This window comes from Mus pahari, chromosome 7 (assembly GCF_900095145.1).
Source record: "Mus pahari chromosome 7, PAHARI_EIJ_v1.1, whole genome shotgun sequence".
Lineage (NCBI taxonomy): Eukaryota > Metazoa > Chordata > Mammalia > Rodentia > Muridae > Mus > Mus pahari.
The window spans coordinates 72,572,269-72,586,910 of NC_034596.1; the positions used below are offsets into that span (position 1 = coordinate 72,572,269).

Below are 14,642 nucleotides of genomic sequence, written 5' to 3' on the forward strand. Positions count from 1 at the left end.
TCCTTTCTTCGTTTTGTTAATTTGGTGTTTTGACTATTATGTGATAGGAGGAATTTCTTTTCTGGTCCAGTTTGTTTGGAGTTCAGTAGGCTTCTTATATGTTCATGGGCATCTCTTTCTTTAGGCTAGGGAAGTTTTCTTCTATAATTTTGTTGAAGCTATTTACTGGCCCTTTAAGTTGGTAATCTTTGCTCTCTTCTATACCTATTTCCTTAAGTTTAGTCATCTCATTATGTCCTGGATTTCCTGGATTAGGAGCGTTTTGCATTTTTGCATTTTGCATTTTCTTTGACTGTTCTGTTGATGTTTTCTATGGTATTTTCTGCCCCTGAGATTCTCTCTTCTATCTCTTGTATTCTGTTGGTGATGCTTGTGTTTATGACTCCTGATCTCTTTCCTAGGTTTTCATGTCCAGGATTGTCTCCCTTTGTGATTCTTTATGGATTCTATTTCCATTGATAGATCTTGGATGGTTTTGTTCAATTCCTTTACCTGCTTGGTTGTGTTTTCCTGTATTTCTTTAAGGGAGCTATTTATGTCCTTCTTAAAGTCCTCCATCATCATCATCATGACATGTGACTTTAAATCAGAGTCTTGTTTTTCTGGTGTGTTGGGGTATTCAGAGCTCGCTGTGGTGAAAGAACTGGGTTCTGATGATGCCAAGTAGCCTTGGTTTCTGTTGCTTATGTTCTTCCCCTTGCCTCTGGCCATCTGGTTATCTCTGGTGTTAGCTGGTGTTGTTGTTTCTTACTGTGGCTTGTGTCTCCTGCAAGCCTATATGTCAGTACTCCTGGGTGACCAGTTCTCTCCTGGAGGTTATTTGGGCATGGAGTGCTGTGCCACAGGGTCAGCTCCCTTGTATTGCCTTTTTATTATTGTTTACTGCTCAGTATTCCTTGCACAATGCTGATATTTGCTTATTTTTCAAATCATATTTTTTGTCACTCATATCTTACCTGGATTTTGTTTCTAATGTCATATTTTTTGGATTCACATGATTCTTATTTCAGTGATTTCTACAATGTAATTTGATGGTCTCCTTTTGCTCTAAAGAAGAGCTTTGATGATGAGTGGTAATCACACTTATCTGTGGGTAGGGATACTATTTAGAATGTAGTTAGAAATTTACTGGTCTAGCAAAGTAGTGATAGTAGATTATTTTATAAGGTCTATGACTTTACTAGCTTTGGGAAGTTTGGTTGATTTCTAGTACCCAGCGTTGAGTCCTGATAAACAGGTAATAAATGAGGGGAGCCTATGATTGCTCTAGCTACTGTACTATATTGTACTTAATATGTCTATGAAGAAGCTTTTTGATCCTGAGGAATAACCACCCCAAAGGAATTTATGGAGTAATATAAAACCTTGAGATCATATAGACTAAGATTAGGACCTTAGCCAACCAGACAGAATAGAAAACTATAATTACCAAGTATCTAGTAGAACATCTCTGTCATTTTTGTGTATTCCTAGTTCAGTTGGGTCTTTTCTTCTCTGTATCTTTACCAATATGATGTCTACTCTCTCTTTTGACTTCTAGAAGATTATGAATATATGTATAATAACTTTAGTGTCTTAGTTTTCTAATTCTACTATCAATTCTAGGTTGGTTTTGATTGATTTTCTCTCACTTAAGGAGAAAATTGGACTTTCATTAGGTTTTAGAAATTGTCTTTAGCTGGACATGGTGGTGCGTGCTTTTAATCCCAGCACTTGGGAGGCAGAGGCAGGTGGATTTCTGAGTTCGAGGACAGTCTGGTCTACCGGGTGAGTTCCAGGACAGCCAGGACTACACAGAGAAACCCTGTCTCGAAAAAAATAAAAAAACCAAACCAAACCAAACCAAACCAAAAAAAAAAAAAAAAAAAAAACAAAAAAAAAAAACAAAAAGAAATTGTCTTTATAATTTAAAAAATTGCTTAGTAATCAATTGTTTAGTAAGCATTAAAAAAGAGATTATAAACTTTATTTTGTTGGGTGTTATATAATTTCTTTCTCTTTTCTTTTCTTTTCTTTTCTTTTCTTTTCTTTTCTTTCTTTCTTTCTTTCTTTCTTTCTTTCTTTCTTTCTTTCTTTTTTTTTTTTTTTTTTTGTGACACGGTTTCTCTGTATAACCCTGGTTGACCTGGAACTCACTTTGTAGACCAGGCTTGCCTCGAACTCAGAAATCTGCTTGCTTCTGCCTCCTAAGTGCTGGGATGAAAGGTGTGCACTACCACTGCCCAGCATAATTTCTTATTCCTATAAATACTTGTGAGTTTTTCTGGGTGTTGTCAGATTATGGAGTTTTCTGTCTCAGGTACAGCTTTTAGTCTTTCTTTGAAGGTCATACAAGCTAAGATTGGCTTCACTGCTCGGTCACGATTTTGTTGAAGTCTTTACCATATGGCCAAGAGTTTGAGTTCTTTCCTTTTGGTTTGCGGTTACAGGTATTAGCTTGAGGATTAGGATTTCCCCCAAGGCTTATGTCTTCTGGGATTATTATTGAACAGTCTTTATTTGTGGGCCAGTCAACATATAATGAAAGCCTCTGTTTATGCTTGTTAGAGCTCTCATTTTAGTGAATACCAATCCTGAGAGTTTTAACCCCTTTATTTATGGACACAAGCCTAAGTGTATGGATTACTACTAAGTTGGAGATGCAAGTAAATCCCAGTGTAGTTCCCAGTATAGCTTTTGTCTGTCTGGACAGCTCTTTAATTTTCAGAATCTATTCTAGTAACTCTTGCCACTTCCACTGTAGTGAACTTGTGTCTCTGGTTCTCGATAGCACAGCTCTTGTGTTCTGTTTGAATCTGTCCTTTTTGGTACGTAGGACACGTCTCAGCATAAAGCAAGGTGCTTACAGAGACTGGTTGTTTCAAGTTTTCAAGAACTATATAGATCACACTAATTTTTTGTTCAATATCTGGAAAGGGGCAAATATATATAACTTGCAGCTTTTTACCATCAGTAGGTAAACCTGGTACTAGATACTACACAGTGGCAATAGGTGTAAGACCTCCATGATTCAATTCTTGTGGAAAGTTGGCAATAATGTTTAGGTGAAGTTTTAGGAAAGAATTATAGTGAACCTAGGGAGATTTTAGATTTCATATTTATGAATAAGTTGTACATTTATGCTTTTTCAGAGTATTGTTTGTCCTCTTCTTGATCTACTAGATGAGATAATGTAAATAACAGTGTGCTGTACAAAATAATTTTGTGTTTAGGGCAATTTATTGAATATTCTTGTAGTTCTCCCTCAGAACCTTAAATTTTACTTTTGGAAATTAAGGTAAAAATAATTGGTATCTTGATTGTACAGTTCTAATAGCCAAAAATTGGCTTCAGTGAGGAAAAAATTATAGTTAATAATGTCAATCCTACTTCTCACAATGTCATTTAAAGAATAATCACGTATAGCACAATAGTTGGGCTACTGAGAGAAAGATATTGCCACAAACTGTAGCGTTACTATATTTTTTTGTACTCAGTGACTTATACATATATATGCAGTGCACATTTAATATGTGAATAGTTATTAAAATTATTTTACTTGTTTATGAATCATACTGATTCCTTAACATATGTCAAACGTAATAATGAAGAGCCAGCAGCAAAGGAGTAGTAAATAGATTCCCAAGTTAGAAGATTATATAAGCTTATATATGTAATACATATGTGAAATATGCATATGAATATGGCAGCAAATAGTCTACGAAAGATTAATGGGGGTTTGGGGATTTGGCTCAGTGGTAGAGCACTTGCCTAGCAAGTACAAGGCCCTGGGTTCAGTCCTCAGCTCTGAAAAAAAAAAAAAGATTAATGGAATACAGAATTCTGAAGTCAGTTTTAAGAAAGCTGACTTACATAGTTTAATTGACAATAAGTGAAAAAAAATGTAGGTGTTCATCAGGTTATGGCTCTGCAGTGGAACAAACCTTAGCTCATATATAGTCATCTCTATATAGAAAGACTAAAAACAGTACCTGAGAGAGAAAATTCCAAATAATGTGAACACTTCTCAGAAGAATTCAGTATTTATATGTGTATGAAGTTATTTAACACTCAACAAAGTAAAATTTACAATGTCTTCTTTTAAACTTCAAGAATGATCACTGAGTGGTGACAACTGGGATAATAAAATTGTTCTGTGTCAAGGAAGCAGATTAAATTAGTTGGAGTGGAAGTCTGTGTAGAAGGAGGAAGAAACAAAGATGTAGAACTAACTGGTTGGGTTGTTCGGGATGTAGATTTTGAGGTCTGAACTGGAAAGGAATGTTTGTGACTGGGAAGGGACCATTGGGGCTGATTGTTTTGGGATGGAATATGAAGCAAATTAAGACAGTGAATGCAACTGAGTTTGGATGTAGTTTGCAAAATGAAAGTCTATTCCTTCTTGGCATTTGTAAAATTGTGGCTGCAGAATACAGGCATTTACTTATTATGACTTCCACATGAAAGTAAATAAAAAAACTAAGAAGTATAATGATAGTAAGTGAGATCTGGAGGAGGGTGAACTAATTTACTTCCTTTATTTCAGGTTGCTGTTCTGGCTGAGGCCATCTATGGCCCTGGTGGTGTTTTCATTCAAGACAAAGTCCATTCCATCTTTATTTATTAACTGAGCAAATTCAGGTCAGTATATTTTTGTGGATAGCACCTTTCTGTTTCCATTTGAATATTTTGAGATGATTTTGTTTTTTAAAGCTATGTGTATATGTACCAATGAAGTACAGTACCAATTGCCCACATTAGTCCAAACTAGTAAATTGTGCATTAATTGGGAAATATTTTCTGTCTGCCTACTGAGTATAATCTTTTCTTCATAAAGTCATAGCATGTTCTTCTTAATGGCTTTGATTTTCAAGTTTTGAATTTGATAGAACAAGTTGTGACCACATTTTTTATGTTGAGCTGGTTGTTGTGTGGCATAGTTGTTAACGAGAATAAACTCACTCTAGAAACTTCTGATGTTTTAGTAGCTCTTCTAAAACTTGTCCATACATGAACATTAAATCATATATTAACATCTCTACTATTAATATTAATTCTAAGAGGATTTGCATACATATTTACCACTTCAATTAAAACAGTTCTACAGGCTTTTTACTTTTAGTTATGTCTGCTCCCCATCACCACAACCGGTAGCAATGTGCATCTGTTTTCTGCTCATGTGGTTTACCTTTCATGGTGTGCTGCTTAAATGGAATTATCTAGTATTCAGCTTTTGGAATCTGCTTCTGTTACTTACTATAATGCATTTGTGTGCTATTCATGTTTCTGTATGTATCAGTATTTGCTTTTCAGTTGTGTAGTAGATTCCCAGTCTGTGGGTTTACCACAGTCAGTTTATCTATTCACTAGTTGATGGACATTTGGATTATTTCAAGTTCGGGGTGATAGTAAAGCTTCTACAGTCATGCATTAAAAAAAATAACATGACTTCATATTCTTTATTAAAATAACTTTTTGTTGTTAAAAGAGATTGTATTGATTTAACTGTCCCTGTTTTGGGGGCTAGGATTGTGTTTCTTTAAAAAATTGCTCCATGCTCTCTCCAGTTCTAGATATTGGAATTAGTAGCTTGTACATGCAAGGAAAGGTCTTGGCCTAGCCCTTTTTGTTTTGTTTTTGAGACAGGGATTTGCTGTACAATCAGACTGTCCTTGAACTCATGGGTTTCCTGCCTCCACCTTCTGATTGTTAGGATCAGAAGCATGTGCACCACCATGTCTGACACCACAGGCTTTCAGTGTTATTAAAAAGAAATCAGAAAAAATTAATAACATAGAGTAGAGGGAGAATCCTTTAACTTACTGTCTTGTTGTATGTTTATTAAGAGAAGCCATAGCCAGTTGTTAGAAGTAGATGGTAGCAGAACTTGCAGTGTTTCTTGAGCACAGTATTAGATTAGGCATGTATAGGAAGAACAAGCCTAAAGTTTCCAGTTTATAAAAGTCAAATAAATTATAAGTATTTTTCCTGATCTTAAATTTTTAGTTAAAGAGGACAGAAATTTAGAATGGAAAGGTTAAATAGAATTTTTCTGAATGAATATTTGAAATGAAAGTGAATGAAACAGTCCTATTTGTTGAAATTAATGGTCTCCAAAAAAAAGCTTGAAAAGCTACCTGGATATTTGTAAGAAAGTTGTTCTTTATTTGCTATAGATATAAAAAGATCTTGACAAAATGTAATGCTCTGAGTCAGAGAATGCACATGTTGCTTGGTAGAAATTCCTGCTGTTACGCTGGGCACTGTAAGTGCTGCTGAACCTTTACACTGTTGTCATTCTAAATATTTTTAGATGAATTTTGTAACTTTCATAGAATCTCTGTACACACATGCTATTAGTTATATTGTGCTATCATAGAATGTTTCTTCTTTCCTTTGAGAGAGTTTGTGTATGCATGTGTATATTTATGCCATTTGTGACACAGTAGTAGTGTGGAGGTCAAAGGACACCTTGAGGTGTTCTCCTTTTACTGTGTAGGTCCTGGGGATTTAACTCAGGTTATCAGGTTTGGCAGCAGACCCCTTTGCCCACTCAGCCATCTTGTTTTAAATAGGTAAAGTATCTTAGTGCAGTCAGAGCACTTTAGACATTCTTTTGAGGTTCATTATCCCTCACATTAGAATCTGAGATTCAGTATACCAAGAACTGAAACCAGCATGACAACATAAGTGAAAAATTCCATAACTTACTTCATGTGATGGGTCAAACAAAAACAGACGTATTAAAAATACTAATATGGCATAGGATCAGAAGTGAGGACATAACATCTGTTCCAACACCATCGGGAGTAACTGAGACCAGTGGTATCCAGGGATGCAGGAACCATGCCTGACCAGTGGTTTGGGTTCCTTTTGGTTTGTGCTGGTTTACCTTGGGCGCAAAGTCTGCAGCCAGTCTCACAAAACTGAGGAAGCTCCACTCCCAGGCACTCTAACACGCCCAGGATCCCAGGATCCCAGGAGCTTGGTCACACAATTATCTCAGGGTCCCAGAGTTAGCTTGACTCCCAAGAACTCTGACACACTCAAGATCTCAGGATCACTGGATCCTGGAATCACAGGATCACAGAGACAGCTGGACTCTGAGGAGTTCCTATACAACCAGGATAACAGGAAGGACAGGCTCCAGTCAGATATAGCAAGGGCAGGTAGCACTAGAGATAATCAGATGGTGGGAGGCAAGCATAAGAGCACAAGTAACAGAAACCAAGGTTACTTGGCATCATCAGAACCAAATTCTCCCACCATAGCAAGTCCAGGATATACCATCACACCAGAAAAGCAAGACTCAAATCTAAAATCACTTCTCATGACGATGGTAGAGGACTTTAAGAAGGACATAAATAACTCCTTAAAGAAATACAGGAGAACACAGGTAAACAGGCAGAAGCCCTTAAAGAGGAAACACAAAAATCCCTTAAAGAACAACAGGAAAACACAATCAAATAGGCAAAGGAAATGAAGAAAACCATCCAAGATCTAAAAAGGGAAATAGAAACAATAAAGAAGTCACAAAGGGAGACAGCCCTGGAGTTAGAAAACCTAGGAAAGAGATCAGGAGTCATAAACACAAGCATCACCAACAGAATACAAGAGAGAGAAGAGAGAAGAATCTCAGGGGCAGAAGATACCATAGAAAAGATTGACAGAACAGTCAAAGAAAATGCAAAATGCAAAAAGATCCTAACTCAAAACATCCAGGAAATCCAGGACACAATGAGAGGACCAAACCAAGGATATAGGTATAGAAGAGAGCAAAGATTACCAACTTAAAGGGCCAGTAAATAGCTTCAACAAAATTATNAATCCCACTAAAATCAGGGACTAGACAAGACTGCCTACTCTCTCCCTATCTATTCAATATAGTACTTGAAGAACACCCTCATAGAAGCAGGAGGAGGGAGAATGGCATGAGAGTTTCCAAGAGGGGGAAAACCAGTAATAGGGGAGAAATTTGAAATGCAAATAAAGAAAATATCCAATAAAAAGAAAAATATTAATATAGTTACTTTTGTGCTATGTAAAAGCCTGTATGACACATAAATGAATTCTGTATTTAGACTTATTTCATTTGTAAGCTATTTTACTATGTGTTTGAAAAAAATTCCGAATATTGAAAAAAAATTCGGAATCCTGAAACACTTCTGGTCACATACATTGTGAATAGAAGATATTCATCATTTATTCAGTAGACAAATGCAGCAGTGAGTCAGCAATACTTTTATACTGAAGTAATCATTTATGTAACTTTTGAATATAACATTAAAACTAGTATTAGAAAGGATGAAAAGTAGTGTGTGGAAATATAGATGTTAGCCAAAAAGAATGTTATAATTACGACAAATACATATTCTCTGAAATGTATTTTGAGTTCTCATATATATGATTGCACTTCTTGAACCTTATTTTGAATTTTCATGCTTTGTAAAGGTGGTATTTCACATCAAGCATTACTACTTATCCCTCTGTCATTAGGTTCCTTGGACCTTATTAAAGCACTTTTCTTTGTGGACTCGTTAAGATGCTCAGGCACGAAGTAGAAATTAATTTTTCTAAAAGCACATGGAAATAGTATTAAACATCTGTAAAAGCTGGTTCTTCTCATAGCATTTTATGTAGAGAGAGACCTTACTGCTTTTTTTTGTAAGTAGAAGGCTGGAGATATAAGTAGATAAGGTGATGTGTTGTTAATTGTGCAGCTGTCTGGAAACAGTACCATGCTCACTACCTCTCCTCTGGAATCACTGCCTGACTTGGGGTTCAAGGAAGTTAAACTACTTGTTTAATGTTTCTAAAACTCAGTTTTAATTTATTTTCTTTCCAGTTGATTTTAAGATAAAACAGATCACTTAAAATAATTTGAGATGTGATCTTAACTCTGTAAACAGATCAAAATGCTGACATTGGAATATACAGCTAGAAAAATGCAACAATAATATTTTATAATCTCAAAACATTTCTTATGTAATTTATTTAAAGTTTATAGAATTTAAGTAAAATGCTTTTTATAAGTATATTAGGAAGCATACTTTAAAAAAACTAGAACTAGTTTTAAAAAGTACCTTAAGGTGATGTTATTTCTGGTCTTCAGAATTTAATTTATAAAAATATAGATCGATAATAATCAGTAGAATTCAGAATTAACCAGTTTCTTTTATTTGGTGAGTACTATCAAGGTTAGACAATCAAAAGATAAATCTTGTTTGAAATACTATTTAAGAAGTACAAAAACAAGATTCTCACAGAGAGGTATTTACTTCTGAATATTTGGTGTATGGGAACATAATACTATTTTGACTAAAATAGTTTGTGCAAATTTTTGAGAGAAGAAATTAAACAATTTTGTTTATTTTTTCTATCACTGGAAGCATCTCATTTTGTAATATCAGTTTGATTTTTATTACCTAAAGTCTTTTAGCTTCATAGGATAATAACTATTGGAAAACAGTTTTCTTTCTTTCTTTCTTTCTTTCTTTCTTTCTTTCTTTCTTTCTGTCTGTCTGTCTGTCTGTCTGTCTGTCTGTCTGTCTGTCTGTCTTTCTTTCTTTCTTTCTTTCTTTCTTTCTTTCTTTCTTTCTTTCTTTCTTTCTTTCTTTCTTTCTTCTTTCATTTCATTTATTTACTTAATTTTTTTATACTCCAGATTTTATTCCCCTCCCAGTCCACCCTCCAACTGCTGGACATCCCATACCTCCTCTCCGCTCCCGTGTCTTTCTGAGTGTGACCCCACCACCCACCCCACCAGACCTCTAAACTCCCTGCAACCACCAGTCTTTTGAAGGTTAGGTGCATCTTCTCTGACTGGGTGGTGGGTGCTTTGGGCACAACATCATGTTAGCATATAACATACATAGCAGAGAATCGTTTTCTTTCTTTTTTTTCTTTCTTCACATTAAATTTTTTATTAGATATTTTCTTCATTTACATTTCAAATGCTATCCCGAAAGTCTCCTATACCCTCCCCCTGCCCTGCTCCCCAACCCACCCACTCCTGCTTCCTGTCCCTGGCATTACCCTGTACTGGGGCATATGATCTTCGAAAGATCAAGGGCCTCTCCTCCCATTGATGGCTGACTAGGCCATCCTCTGCTACATATGCAGCTAGAGCTAATAGAGTAATCAGGTACCGTTGCACCAATACCAAGTACTTCTGCATCTTTTGACCAGTCCCACTCAATGACTGTCTGTGACTTACTATCTCTTAAATTTCCCTGAACCTCCCAAATTAGCATAATCAATCAGGGACTAGATGTTCAATACACATACTTGCGGGAGATAGTTGGTCTTTAAACCTTAACAGGGGTGTTGGGGTAGAGGCCTTCTGGGAAGTTCTTTAGTCATTGTGGGTTCTTATAAAATCTCTGAGTAAGGTCATCTGAGAGAGTTGTCAAGAACAGAGGAAGTCTGCCCTCCCTTCTTTCTGGCTACCTGTCTGGCTATGTGATTCCTCCCTTTCACAGCAACTCTGCCTGTATGATATCTTCTGTTATAGGGTTTTTACCAGAGTTGGTTCTATGCTGTGTGAACCCTTAGGATTCAAAATTAAACACACTTAATTTCTTCATAAACATCTAACCTTATATATTTCATTATGATATAAAAGATATATTGCTCTAATGATGATATCAGTGTAACATGATGTTAATGTATATAAAAGCTGTGTGTGTGTTGGATTTCTAGGATATAGTTGTAACAAACTACTATAAACTGGATGGCTTAAAACAGTAGAAATTTATTTTCTCACAGTTCTTTAAGTTGGACATCCGAAATCAGAATGTTGGGAGAGCCATGCTTTCTCTGAAGGCTCTAGGGAAGAATCTTGCTTTCCTCCCTCTTAGCTATGACCAGCAGTTATTAGAAATCGTTGATGTTTCTCAGCTTGTCACTGCATAATTCCAGTTTCTGCTTCAGAATTCACATAGCAGTCCATGCATTTAAGTCCAAATTTCCTTTTCATAATGACCACAGACCTCCCCTAACATTATATAATGTTCTAGTAACTTGGTCATGCCTGTAAAGTCTATTTCCAAATAAGGTTCTGTGGACAAGTACTTTTGTGGGATATTCATTCATTCATATCCTCTCTCTCTCTCTCTCTTACTTTAACACAGTACAGGGGACATATAATTGATTCATTCTCAGTCTCTCTCTCTCTCTCTCTCTCTCTCTCACACACACACACACACACACACACTTTAATACAGTACAGGGGACATATAATTTTAGATCTCATTATTTAAGCTTTGTGTAGGGTAGATATGGTTTTGTTCCTTAGTATTCATGAAACTGTAGAAGGCTGGTTTTGTTAGCATCTATGTAGTATAAAAATCTCATGCTATTTAAAATTCCCATAACAGCATGTTATAATTAAAAAAAAAAAACTAATTTGGATGTCAAGAGCTTTTGGTTCTTTTTTTTTTTTTTTTTTTTTTTTTTTTTTTTTTTTTTTTTTTTTTTTTTTTTTTTTGGCTTTTTCGAGGCAGGGTTTCTCTGTATAGCCCTGGCTGTCCTGGAACTCACTTTGTAGACCAGGCTGGCCTCGAACTCAGAAATCCACCTGCCTCTGCCTCCCGAGTGCTGGGATTAAAGGCGTGCACCACCATGCCCGGCTAGTTTCCATTTTGAATTAACTATTTTGTTGTGTAACTTTTCCTGGCAAGACGTGAGCAAATGACTGTTCACCCCAGATAGGGCACTACTCACAGACCAAAGTAACAGTTATATTGAATTTTAATTTTGTGAAGTAGTGAATTTATTTGTATTATTTAAAGGAGGATAAATGGCTGAAGGGCAGGTGCACCATCCACTGTAGCATGGTTAAGACTACAACTTGTAGACAGCTCAGTTGGTGAGAGGGTCTCTTCTCCTTGCCATTTGTTACAGCTTATGTAGCTTAAAGGCTAGGGCCTTGTAGACCTTACAAGTTTAAGGAACTTCCTGGAATTGTGATTTGTTAACTTGTAAACTTTGTTTATTTTTGGATTCTTAATGAACTTTCCAGGATGAAATGTTTGAGTTAGGAAATTGTTATATACAACCATGTCCAGTTAATTATTTTTCTCATGAATAGTAAGTGGGAGGCCTGGAGGAAGAGAAGAATGGAAGAAATGACTTTTCTGCTTCTCAGATTCTAAAGTTACATAATTGTGGAGTAACTTCTATGTGCCATATTTAGAGTTTTGTTGGCATCATAAAAGAAAATGTAAAACGAGAATGTTCCAAATACCCATTAAATCGGCCCTGGCTTGTGAATGTAGCACCTACAGATTAATTTGTTTAGTTTACTTCAGTGAATCACTGATGGAGATCACTAATTTGCTGTTAGCCCTGATCTTTCTAAGTGATTATAATTTTAAAAATTTTCATAGCATATCAGAAAGTGGAACGCTCTTACGGCTAGTTAATCCACTTAAGACTGAAAGTATGCCACTGCTCTGCTTTCTTGCTGAGTTCATAAAATGAAATGAGTGTAAGGAGCATAGTTTCTCCTCTGCTCTCAGTTCTCTTGTTACATCTTTCTTGTTATCAAGGAATCTTAGAACAATTCTTACTAGAGAATGCTAATTATCCTGGGAGGTGGAGCATGATGTAAAAATTACAGCTGTGGTTCATTGACTGCTGGATTTTCCTTGTGTTTTGAATAAGTCATTGAAGTATTTTGTTTGAAATCTTTCTTTCAATCATGAGGTGAGTCATGGTAATTACTTCTTAGAGATACTGTGAGCATTGTGAAGGAAATTGGTAATACTGAAGTGCTTAACCGATTACAGTATGTAGATGTATGTATATGCTCACATCAATTATGTTTGTCTATTGGTATCAGAATAGGTAGAGTCAATGACTGGATATAAGGAAGTTATGAGGAAAATTAAGTCATTTTTATTTTACTTCATACAGTAAAAATTTTAAACTATTCTGAGGATAGAGATTCTGTTTGAGTATAGAATTTAATGTAATCTTGTAGGAAAACTTGGAATAAAATGTTAAAAAGGATAGAATATAGAGACTAAATATGTACTGTAGGTTTGGTAGAGTCATAGTTTTTAATTTATATTTTCATTTTTCAGTGAAAAGGGTAGGAGGATCAGAGTTCAAAGCTGCCTTGCTATTCTACCAGAGATAGGTTTAAGATAGGCTGGAGAAATGACTAAAGAGCACTTCCAGAGGGGCCTAATTCCCAGCACTTGCATTGTGGCTTAAAATTGTCTGTAACTCCTCTTCTAGGGGTGTATGACACCTTTCTCTGGCTTCCCTCCTTCCCTCTGTACTAGGTGCACATGTGCCAATTTTTGACATAAAATTTTGCTTTTCACCAAAGAACTTGGAAAAAATTTCTTATAAGTCTGTTAGATTTTTATTTCTCTCAACTGTTGCTTATTTGAGAAAGTCTTTATTACTTCTTTACTTTCGAATAATACTGCAGTTCTGACTTGGATTTGTTCGTTCTCTCTCTCTCTCTCTCTCTCTCTCTCTCTCTCTCGTTTCAAGACAGGGTTTCTCTGTATAGCCCTGGCTGTCCTGGAACTCACTCTGTAGACCAGGCTGGCCTTGAACTCAGAAATCTACCTGTCTCTGCCTCCCGAGTGCTGGGATTAAAGGCGTGCGCCACCACCGCCCGGCTCTGTTCTCTTTTTAATAGTTGAAATACTTCATTTTGTTCTTTTCATGCTATGTGGTTTCTGAAGGGGGGGGCATGAGGTAATCCTGACCCCCTTCCTCTGTAGGTAAGGTGGCCTTTTGTTTTTTATTATCCTCTTGCTTCTCTCCGTCTGATTTTTGACAGTCTTCATGCAACATGCCTACATTTAAGTATGCTGGTGTTTATCCTGCTTTGTGTTCTCTGGACCCTGAACTGTCACCACAACAGTTCTTGTCTGTTGCCAAGTGTGGATTTGTGGCACTTCCTTTTTATTTCCTGTTTCCTGCTAACCGTGTCCACCTGCTTTTCCATGTTATTTGCTTCTCCTATCAGCATTCTTAGCATATGGAGTCCACATTTCTGGTAGTATTTCTAATACCCCAGTCTGTTTGGCAGGTAGGCAGCACTTTACTGCCCATCCGTGCTCCCTTTCTTTCTATTATTTTGAGAGTTTTGCTCTAAAAATACCTTTTACTTATTTTGTTCACAGATAGACATCAGGTAAAGGAACCTGAGGTCAGAGCACATGAAGAGAACTTCTGTGTTTATCTGCCTAAGAGGCAGGCTGTATTGTGCAGCTTTCATGTCGGAGGCTAAACTTTGTATATAGATTTTTTTCCTGAAAGAATCTTTAAATCTGAGGTTTACAGTTCTTTTAGCTGTACCCCTTGGCTGTTGCATAGGAGTCATGTAATGTGGGCAGGGAGAAGGTGATGAGGGGAAGAGGTTCTCTGGTCCTTTTAAAACGTCAGTCTCTTGTGGATTGGACTCAGGTATCTTTTCCCTACATCAGAAGAGAAAGGGGCGGGAGTGGGTATTTCCCTTCTGGATAGCTCAGACACTGTAAAACCCAGACACAGGCTAGGTAAAACCCCAGTTGCTTAAGTTTTAATAAAATACTTTCAGTTTTGGAGGGAAGGAAGGCTTTTTTTTTTTTTTTTTTTTTTTTTTTTTTTTTTTTTTTACTCTAGGAAAGTTTGAATTCCCTACTAACTAGAGAGAT

The 14,642-nt window shown here is 36.3% G+C and overlaps 1 protein-coding gene across 5 annotated transcripts in view; it reads left to right on the plus strand.

Annotated features, from left to right (window-relative positions):
- Positions 1-14,642, plus strand: part of Fut8 (fucosyltransferase 8) — a 290,411-nt gene that overhangs the window by 114,799 nt on the left and 160,970 nt on the right. For all 5 annotated transcript variants that reach the window (XM_029540852.1, XM_029540853.1, XM_021201869.2 and 2 more), the window contains exon 2: positions 4,526-4,620. The gene's annotated coding sequence lies outside the window, so the exon portion shown is untranslated. The remainder of the gene's footprint in view (positions 1-4,525; positions 4,621-14,642) is intronic.